Below are 9,734 nucleotides of genomic sequence, written 5' to 3'. Positions count from 1 at the left end.
TGTGCCTTAAGTTGGCCAAAAAACACCTTGACACTTCAGAATACTACTGGAAAAGTGTTTCGGTGACTGATGAAACTAAGCTTGAATGGTTTGAGAAGACCATGGTGTGAAAAGGCCACTGCCACCCAACATGACAACATCATCCCAACGGGGAAGTAGATTGCTTTGAGCCTCAGGGCTTAGAACACTGGCTGTCAGCTGAAGCCCAGTAGAAGCTGGGTGATGCAGCAGGACAATGACCCTAAACACAGAAGTAGAGAGCCTTTCACACCAGACATCCTGAGAATATAACTGAACTGAAGCAGCTCTGTAAGGAAGAATGGTCCAGAATTCCTCCTGAATGTTCTGCAGGTCTGGTCCACGGTTACTCAAAGCACGTGTTCAAGGATATTGCTGGCAGGTATTAAATCAAGGAGTTCACTTACTATTTCCAACCTACAGTGTTTGAATGATGTATTCATTATGTACAAGAACAAAACAGTTTGTGTATTATTAAACAGGTTGCATTTGTTCATTATTGTAACTTAGATGAAGATCAGATCACATATTATAACAAATTAATGCAAAAAACCAGGTCATTCCAAATGGCTCACATACTTTACCTTGCCACTGTTACATTAAAATAAATGTCAATTTAATATAAAGCATTTATTCAACTTACTCAAGTGGAAGAATAACTAAACGTATCTACATTCTAGCCATCCTAGGTCACCAGCATGGGGCGTAGCAGCAGAAAGTTAATTCAAATAAACAAACCAAAAATCCCGAAATGTGTTTAACATGGAGATCTTGATAGAGGCCACAGGAAAGCAAGAGGTCAGTTTCTCTCCACTGAAAGCCTTCCTGATTGGAAACTGGTCATTGTCAAACCGAATGGATATCGGTGGAGTGGAATAGGTTCAAATATTTCATCATCAGTGTATGATACCCTGTGTATTTAACTGCTGCGTATAATGAGAGCAAATAAATGTACCAACCTAGAATTGTTTCTTAAAGGTACAAAATACTTACTGAATATAACATATATTTATTAATATAGATGTTTTTATTAAATGTAGAAAACATTTACTATATGTAGAAGTGATAATTAGATGTTCATACATTGAACATTAAAATAAGTATGAAGTATAAGTTGTTCATAAGTTGCTCATAAATAAATAAATATATATATAAATTTAAATTAAATGTTAGAAAACAATCTGCAAGTCAATTTTTGATAAAGGTACTGATGTACTAAGGATAAGGATCAGGCTCATGACATGAGAGGAGGTGGTGGATTAAGTGCAGTGTTAGTCTCATAAAACGTTTAGTTCAAAGCTTATCTATTATGTAAAAGGAAGTGTCATCTGTGGAAGTTCCACTTGAAACCACATTGCAAATGAACTTTGAATTAGTTCTTCTTGTACAGCCAAACTGGTTTGCGTTACTCAGCAGAATACATAATACTACAACTACACTCCAGCTTGCTAGAAAGTGTGATCATTAGGGCAGCCTTGCTGGCTCAATTTATGTACTAATATACATTTTTATAGTTTACTGTCAATGTTTAATGTTTAACATCCTCTTTCATCTTTTTTATATTTTTTCTTTCTTGCTAAATTACAGTCTTGGAGTTAGGCAAAGAAGTGCTTCATGGCACATTGTACTAAGTAGAACTGTGAAGACAATTTGAATTTGAATTTAGCTTTCACCAGCAAGTAATCACAGATTAGTAGGCAGGTCCAAAAGATGAATCACATGTTGGTCCTGTCCATTATACCCAGAGATAAAGTTTATTGTCTTGCCCAGGGCTAAAGTAGGATTAAAAATGACCCCTGATTAATCATGGCTCCTCACAATAAGTTTTTGCCAGGAAAATGCCCACCCAGTATGCCAGATGACCAATCCGGTCCTGCTTGATGACAGCATATAATAGAGAATTCTCCCAGGGGGGCATTGGGGATTTGGGCTGAAGACATCTCAGGAAAGTCAACAGTTAAGATAGTGATCTTCTAAAAATCTAAGTAAACGAAGATTGAATACATAGCAAATTTATTCAATCTGTTCAAATGGAAGTAAGACCAAGGCACATCTTCACCATCTTTGTTCAGCAGCAGGGGGTGTGGCAGTGGAAAGTTAAGCTGTATATATACAGTATACATACGCTGTTTGCAAATGCTCTTCATTCTATGATCGTTCGACTTTACAAATCAGTTCCTGGGCAAGCCATATGCCGTACGTTATTCTCTACTGATGCTGGGCAATGGTAGCAGCCACGCTTTCAGTCTCTGTAGCGATCGTGACTGTAAACATCTCATATACGGCAGTGTTTAACAACATATCGTATGTTTTTTCCTCTGTCTTTAACGAAATTGACTTGTATTCATTTATCTATGTTTTCAGTTACTGGTATTAAGACCAAAGGCCTACAACTGAGGCCAGACCTTCACTTCTCCAAGAAACAGCAATAAAGTCATTTGTCGATTCCAGTTATCTTTGGTGCACAGATGGGCACAGAGTTCAACCACGATGAAACAAGCTGCAGAATTAGGGCAGAGGGACAACCCTCCAAATAGCAGAGCATGGTAACATCTGAAGGGTACAAAGGACCCTTCCACAGAACACTGAAGCTGTGATGAAGATCAGTAGGGTCAACAACCAATGCTCTGCTGACATACTGCCAGGTTCCTGGGACTGCAGGAGGCGAATTTCAACACTTTTTCCTCTCCCAAGTACCCAGTGAGATAATGTAATAGTGGGCACAGTACCAAAGGATATTTGTTCAGAGAGCAACAGACTGGGGGCAGTTAGTCAATGGCAGAGGGGTGACGCATTAAGATAATGCAACAGATAAACAGGACTAGATCCATATGGTCAGTAACCCCAATCTAACGTCATTGTGCATTACCATTTATCAGGGTACTTCAGTGCAATGAGCTCTAGAATATTCCATATGCTGATGACAAATGACAGTTATCATTTTATGTGATTACTAAATCCACTCACAATGTTAGTAAGAAATACATATATTATTATCTTCCAGGCATAGGCAACAGGCTGGTTCACAGTGGATTGTTGTGGCCTCATACTTCTGGAGTTGAGAGCATGAAATGCAGTTAGGTCAATCGGTGTCTCTCAGTTATGTATAAAACAATAGACTGGTAGAAATAACTGTATGGCCGCATGGACAGAACATGCCTTTAAAAATGACCCATGCTGAAATGGGAATCTGCCTAAGCCAGCTGAGGCAGCCTCTGACTGGTCTTACCCTCTCATGCAGTGACGAAACCCCGGAGTGGACTATGAGCACATCGGTGAACTTGACGTAATTCCATTGTGTGCACTTTTCACAGAATGGGAACATAAACCTCGAGACTGGCTACATGAATAGCCAACACTGCAAAAAATTCAAAGATATGCATTAGTGCTGTTGGCTCTTGCAGAAGGAGTCAGGAAGCCATTTTACAGGTCAGGGTAATCATTCTTTATAATGTAACCTAAATGAAATACCCCAGGAAAAAATGATCTCTAAAGCACTGTAGCCTCTACTCCATGGTGGCCAGGCTTCTCGAATGAAGATGAAGGGTGCTGTTCACATCTGCTGCATGCTCGCTGATGACTGAAGAGGCCAACTCGAGGCCACAACAGCTAAAGGGAAATGTCTGTCCGGAGTTAGGCGCTGCAGTATCGCGGTTTTTCCTGCTACCCCTTTTCACCGCAAGGCTGGCCCTGTGAGCGATCCCAAAGGAGGACACAGCCGGGTGAACGGCATGTTGCCAGACCTCACGATTAGCGGCTAAGGTAAGTAAGGTATATATAATATAACAATATAATAACAAATATAAGGATGAATGAAGGGCATTGGAGGGTAGCAGCTAGAACTGCAGCCCAAATATCACAAAGGTCAGGAGTTCCAGGCTGGACGGTATGTTCACAGTATGCCCATACAGCACTTTTATAAAATGATATTTTAGCATAAAACAACATTTTTCAACATTATTTACGTTAAAAGGATGTGCAGGTAATGGTGTTATTGTCCTGACATTGACAGAACCTTTGTTAAATTGTGGAAATGACGTTCCATTAATGTTACAGTAAGAACGCTATCTGCCAATTTTGAGAAGACCTTTGCATCACATTGTTTCAAGTTCTGGGAACATTCCCTGTTAGCTGGGATGTAATCTGGACCACGGTTGGTGATATTTACAGGGATGGCGATCCACCAGTTGTCAAAATCTACTGAAGGAACACCCCCCCCCCCCCAATCAGCGAGATCAAAAGTACAGTACTTGACCTTGGTTTTGTGTGAATGCTGGATTTTTGATCTTGGATAAAATTAACCCTGAGTACCCCTGGTTTAGAGTTTACAGAGAATAGTGCAATAAATGAAAAACATCAAGTCAGAGGCAGTCCTGTGGGAAATAAATAAATAAATAAATTAATTAATAAGGTGTTTGTAAGAAAATAGCCAAACTCATTAAAGTTAACAGAAAAGACACAAGCCTGAAAAAAACAGGTCAGTCCGAAAGTGGTGTGCAGAAAGGCTTCTCTGAAGTCTACCCTCTAAGTGATTCTGAAGGCTAAAGTCGGTCATACCTGGCAATACCAAAGTGTACCTAATAAAGTGGCTGTCGAAGTACTGTGTTACTGTTTATTAACAATTTTTGGTGAGTCATATACCCAAAGCCTCCGCAAGCTGCATCATCTGTCAGGATCAGCCCCGCCTTGTCCTCTTCCTGTTGTTCATCTCCCCATTTAGCCAGCAGGTGTCACTGGCCATCCCACTCCTCCCCCTGCGTTTCATTAGGTTTAGCTTTCTGTTCTGTTCCTAATATGTTCCCCAGCTCTCTGTGTTGCTATGTGGCCGAATTGGATAAATGTGCCTGAGAACTGTACTCCTCTACCGCAGTGGGTTTGAGGCTGACCAAAAGCCAGCCTCAACTTGACTGGACATTTTGAGTTTTGTTTTTCCCCATGTCAGTTATTTCTGTATTGGTTCTGGTTTTTGTGCCTTTGTTAGTTTTCCCTGTATTTAGTTTTGTAGTCATGTCCTGTACCTCTTAGTGTTCATTCTTAAGTCCACAGTGATTTTTACCCTCACCTGTTCCTTGTTGCCCTTAGTCTCTAGTGCAGGGGTCTCCAACTCCGGTCCTGGAGAGCTACCGTCCAGTAGGTTTTCTATCCTACCTGGCTTCTGATGAGCCACACCTGTTCTCAGGTAAATACCAGGAGCAGGTGTGGTTCATCAGAAGCCAAGTGGGACAGAAAACCTACTGGATAGTAGCTCTCCAGGACCAGAGTTGGAGACCCCTGCTCTAGTATTTGCGAGAAATTAGTAATGACCCACACCTGTCCTTGACATGCCCTTGTTATCTGCATATTAAAGTGCCCTTACTCTTTCTCAGTTGGTCATTAGATCTGCCTGTGTTCTGAACCCTAGTTAGTATTCTGTGTTCTGCTTTCCTCTGTGTTTCCCTAAGTGTTAGGTTTACCCCCCCATTTACTCCTTATACTTTACATGCCTTTGTTTTGACCCCTTGTGGTCCTGGGTGATTTATATTTAATTTTTAATAGAAACCCCTTTGTCTGTATAAGCCACATTGTGAATTGTCCTTCCATCATGCCCCACTTCGGAATTTAACTGGTATGGAGAGAATGAGGTTATGGAGATGATGTTATGGTGCTTATTGTCTCTTGATGACTTGTTTGTTCTACCCCCAGCATTAGTGAGAGATCTATAAATTTGTATGCATTGTAAATCTATAAACACAGCCGTACGCTTCTATCACGCATGGCCACTAGGTAACTAATTAAATGTTTAAGTGATGTTTCTACCAAACCTGCGATGAAGGGAGCACAGTGCGGAATAACTAATAGAAAAACATCTCAGCTCCAAAAACAATAAACAAGGAAAGGCACATTGCAGAATAGCATTTGCAGTTAACACTTTTCGGTGTATTTTGCCCTCTAAGACTTATTACGATTGTTTCTCTACATTAGAATTAGTAAAATATTACTTTCCTCCAATAAATTCTAGCCACATTATTGTTACTTCACAGCGGGAATAAAAGCAAATAAAAGATATTGTACATTCCCTGTGGAATACCTTTAGGGTACAAAATGCTTGTTGCTCCATGCTTCCCACATCCTAAAGCATTGTACTTAACTTCAATTGTTTACATAGTAACCATTTAATGTCAGTATCCATCCATCTTCTATCCTCTTACACAGAACAGGGTTAAAAGCAATGTCAGTATATGGATAAAATGACTGAATTGTAATGTTTGGGCTGTCGAAGCATCTACTGATCAGATAAATAGTGCAAAAAGCAGAGGGCGTTTCACACATCGCAGAAGATCATGTCATGATGCCTGATACTCGTGTTTTTGGATTTGATGTTTGAGTTTCCGTTGGTCTCCATCCATCAGGGACAGTGGCTGCAGAGGAAGCAGCTTCAGAAGGCAGACATTTATTTCTCCAGTTCTGAGATGGAGAGACGAAAGGCTCATTTTGGGTAGATAACACTGCAGATGGGCGTCCCCTTGGCCTGGTGAGGTCTGAACATCAGGAGTGGTGAACATTAGCTAGTAAATCCTCCATCTGTCCTGGGGTTGTGGGGTTACAGCACTGACAGAGAGTCCCACTGCTTGCTGGTCTGAGCAGCAAACCAATATCAGCCCTTGATGGAACCTCCTCTCACAGATATACTGCTTGGCAGCCAGCCTTCTGTGGATAATACAGACCCAGGCAACGCTCAGTAGTACAAGTGACCTTCGAGTGGAGCTGCCATATTATTGATAGCATAATAACAGCATATAACAAACTCATAAATGCCAGAGGTCCATAGTAATTTTGTGGAGTCATTTTACTAGGGTCTGCCCTGCTGAAGAAAAAAAAACAGTATAGACCAGCATGATTTCCATGGTGGTTAATGCCGGTTTGGTGCAGGTTAATTACCCTCCCCCCAAATGTCCCCCCTGGACTTCAGTACCAGTCTAGGTGTTTAAGTATCAGGCCATTGGCTAACTAATGCTCAGCAGAGGTGACCTTTCCTGTAAATACACGCTTCCCTTGAGCTAGCGAGCCTGATAATAAATCGGATGTCTCCACAGGCCCGTAAGGGCTGGAACTGCTCTTGGACATACTCTGGATCATGACTGACCTCTGCCGACAATACAATGGTATTAATAAAATCTGCTAACTATACAAATGTGTAATCATGATTAACAGAGTACTAATATTATTACTGCTACATTACTCCCAGACTTTAGCTATTTATATTTTTCAGAAAGTATTACGGTAAAAGCATCATGTTGGGCGTGTATGAAGGACTGATCTGCTGCTTGTTGGTTACCTATCCAAGTCTTGGCATTTTTGGGACTTTCCTTATACAACCTGCTACTCAGCTACTGTTGTGCATTTTGCGCCAGATTGGTGCAGCACATTAAAAGGTTCAGATCCTACAGCTGACACAAGTGACGCACGGAGAAGCCCATGTTAGTCCCAGGCAGCATTAGTTTTTTTGTGAAACAAAGTTAATTTGGAAAATATAGAAAAAAACTAAACTATGCAGAGTGGTCTGGATTTGAAGCGCTAAGTAGCGTTTTAACAGAGTTCTACCTAGTGGCTTAATATAACATTGCTGCTAAAGGCATTAATTAAATATTTCTGCCAGAATGAGCAAAGATGAGGCAGGACCCAAACCAGATGCTCAGCTCTGATTGGTTGCCCCACACAACTCTGCTTATTATAGTTCAATGCAAATTATTCTCTTACCAGGGGTAACATTTTTAAACATTTATCTTCTCCGTGTTGTGGGGAAATTAACTGACTATGTAGATAATGAATTAGATAAGTAGTTAAGATTTTAATTTAACCCAGAGGGGAAATTAAAGATTAAAAAATTACATCTCAGAATAAAAATCAAAATTATCATTAACCATCAGGATTATGCGCAAATTTTAGTCATTCTAGGAAATATGTGAAAGTATTCCAACCATATCAAAACTTCAAACTACACTGTATAAGCATTCTTTTCCAGAAAAAAAATCCATGGAACAAACATATGAACTGTTTATAAAATATTTTATTTGTTTAAATGTAGGCTAATTGAAATGTATCAGATTTACAGCATCTGTAGTCTCCTGCTCTTATGAAATAGAGATACAAACCCAGTAACACTTTTAGGATCCAATATAAATTAAAATAAAAATTCTTACATGTGAGCAAATATTGTTGACAATAGTAGGCATCTATATATTTACTGCAATACATTACGGTATGGACATGCTATTGAATAACTGGTTTAATATGGACAGTATTACATGACCTCTTTGTCAATACACAAAGCATCATAACAAAATAAAGCACCAGGACAGTCTGTTTCTGTACAGTTTATGAACTGTTTTATAAATATGCTTATAGGTAATTGTCATGTTCTTTGCCATGAGTGATTTATTGACTATAAAAGAGGCAGGCGTTCCTGATTTAAAGGGCAAGCAAGCAAGGTGTCAGAAACTAGAACAGTCGAACCAAAGGAAAAGAAAACTATATTCAAGTCAAACTGACCCTTAAAAAAGGGAGGGATTTTAAGGGTCATTCCTTCTTTGGAAATGTGTGTTTTCACCCAGAAACCTACCTACAAGAGCTACATCAGCAAGGATAGGGCTGGGGAGTGGCGGGTGGTCTGAACGAGAATTATAAAAGCATTATCAAAGCAGCAGTGCTGAACAAACGTAACATCTATTCTTTCGCTTGCAGCAAAGGTTTAACCTTTTGATTCTCACTGTCAGAAACTTGTTTCTGTCCTTCACGTTCTGTCCACTTGGTTTCATTTGCTGCCCCGTGTCTGTTCATTCGTCTGTCTAAATGCTTATGCTTAAGCTGACATCGTTCTATAGTGAATATGTATGACCTCTGGTTTTTTTTTTGTTTTTTTTTTTTGGTATTGTATATATCAATGGGGTTTTCAAGTGAAAAAGGCAACAGAATCCAGAGCAATTGCACTAAAAAAAATGCTTTACAAAAATCTCAGCCACCGAATCCTTAAAAAGGCACACATCTTGACAAACTTTCGGGAACAAATTAATTGAATCAGAAACAGCCGGGCGGTGATTTACAGAGCCGACCTGTGCAGACACTCCTCTGTTTGACCCTGGTCAGATGCAATGCAGATGAAGATGAGCCTAATTGGACATTACTGCATGCACCTACAGCCCTCAGGGTTATGGTTTTGGCCTCCAGAACCTTGCATATATGCTCATCAGTCTCTGTAAATATAAGCTCAGCACTCTGTGGTCCTGTATGCAGTCACACAGACCGGTGTCACCCACCACCCACACAAACCCAACATGCACAATGAAAGACGAAACAGTGCTGGAGATCAACCAATAAGACCAATTAAATTTTACAAAAAAAAATTAAAAAAATAAATTAAAAAAAGGACAAATTATGCAACAAAATTCTCTCGCTCGGTACATATTAGAAAGTTTGAAAGTTATACAGCAAACAATATAAGCGCATCTAATTTTTCACAAATAACTTTTTTTTTTTTTTTTTTAAAAAAGAAAACCTTTACATAGTTAAGACAAACAATAAACTACATTATCAAAAAGGCAAATAGCAGGTATATTGCAACGCTCTCTGCGGGAAACCTCCATTCATCCATGTTAGGTGGGTCTCTCACCCTGGGTTGTCTGGCAGGGTGACGCCACAAGGGGGCTGGTCTGGGGGCACACGGACACAAACACGCACGG

This window comes from Paramormyrops kingsleyae, chromosome 8, assembly GCF_048594095.1.
Source record: "Paramormyrops kingsleyae isolate MSU_618 chromosome 8, PKINGS_0.4, whole genome shotgun sequence".
Lineage (NCBI taxonomy): Eukaryota > Metazoa > Chordata > Actinopteri > Osteoglossiformes > Mormyridae > Paramormyrops > Paramormyrops kingsleyae.
Note: the sequence above shows the minus strand (reverse complement) of the source record.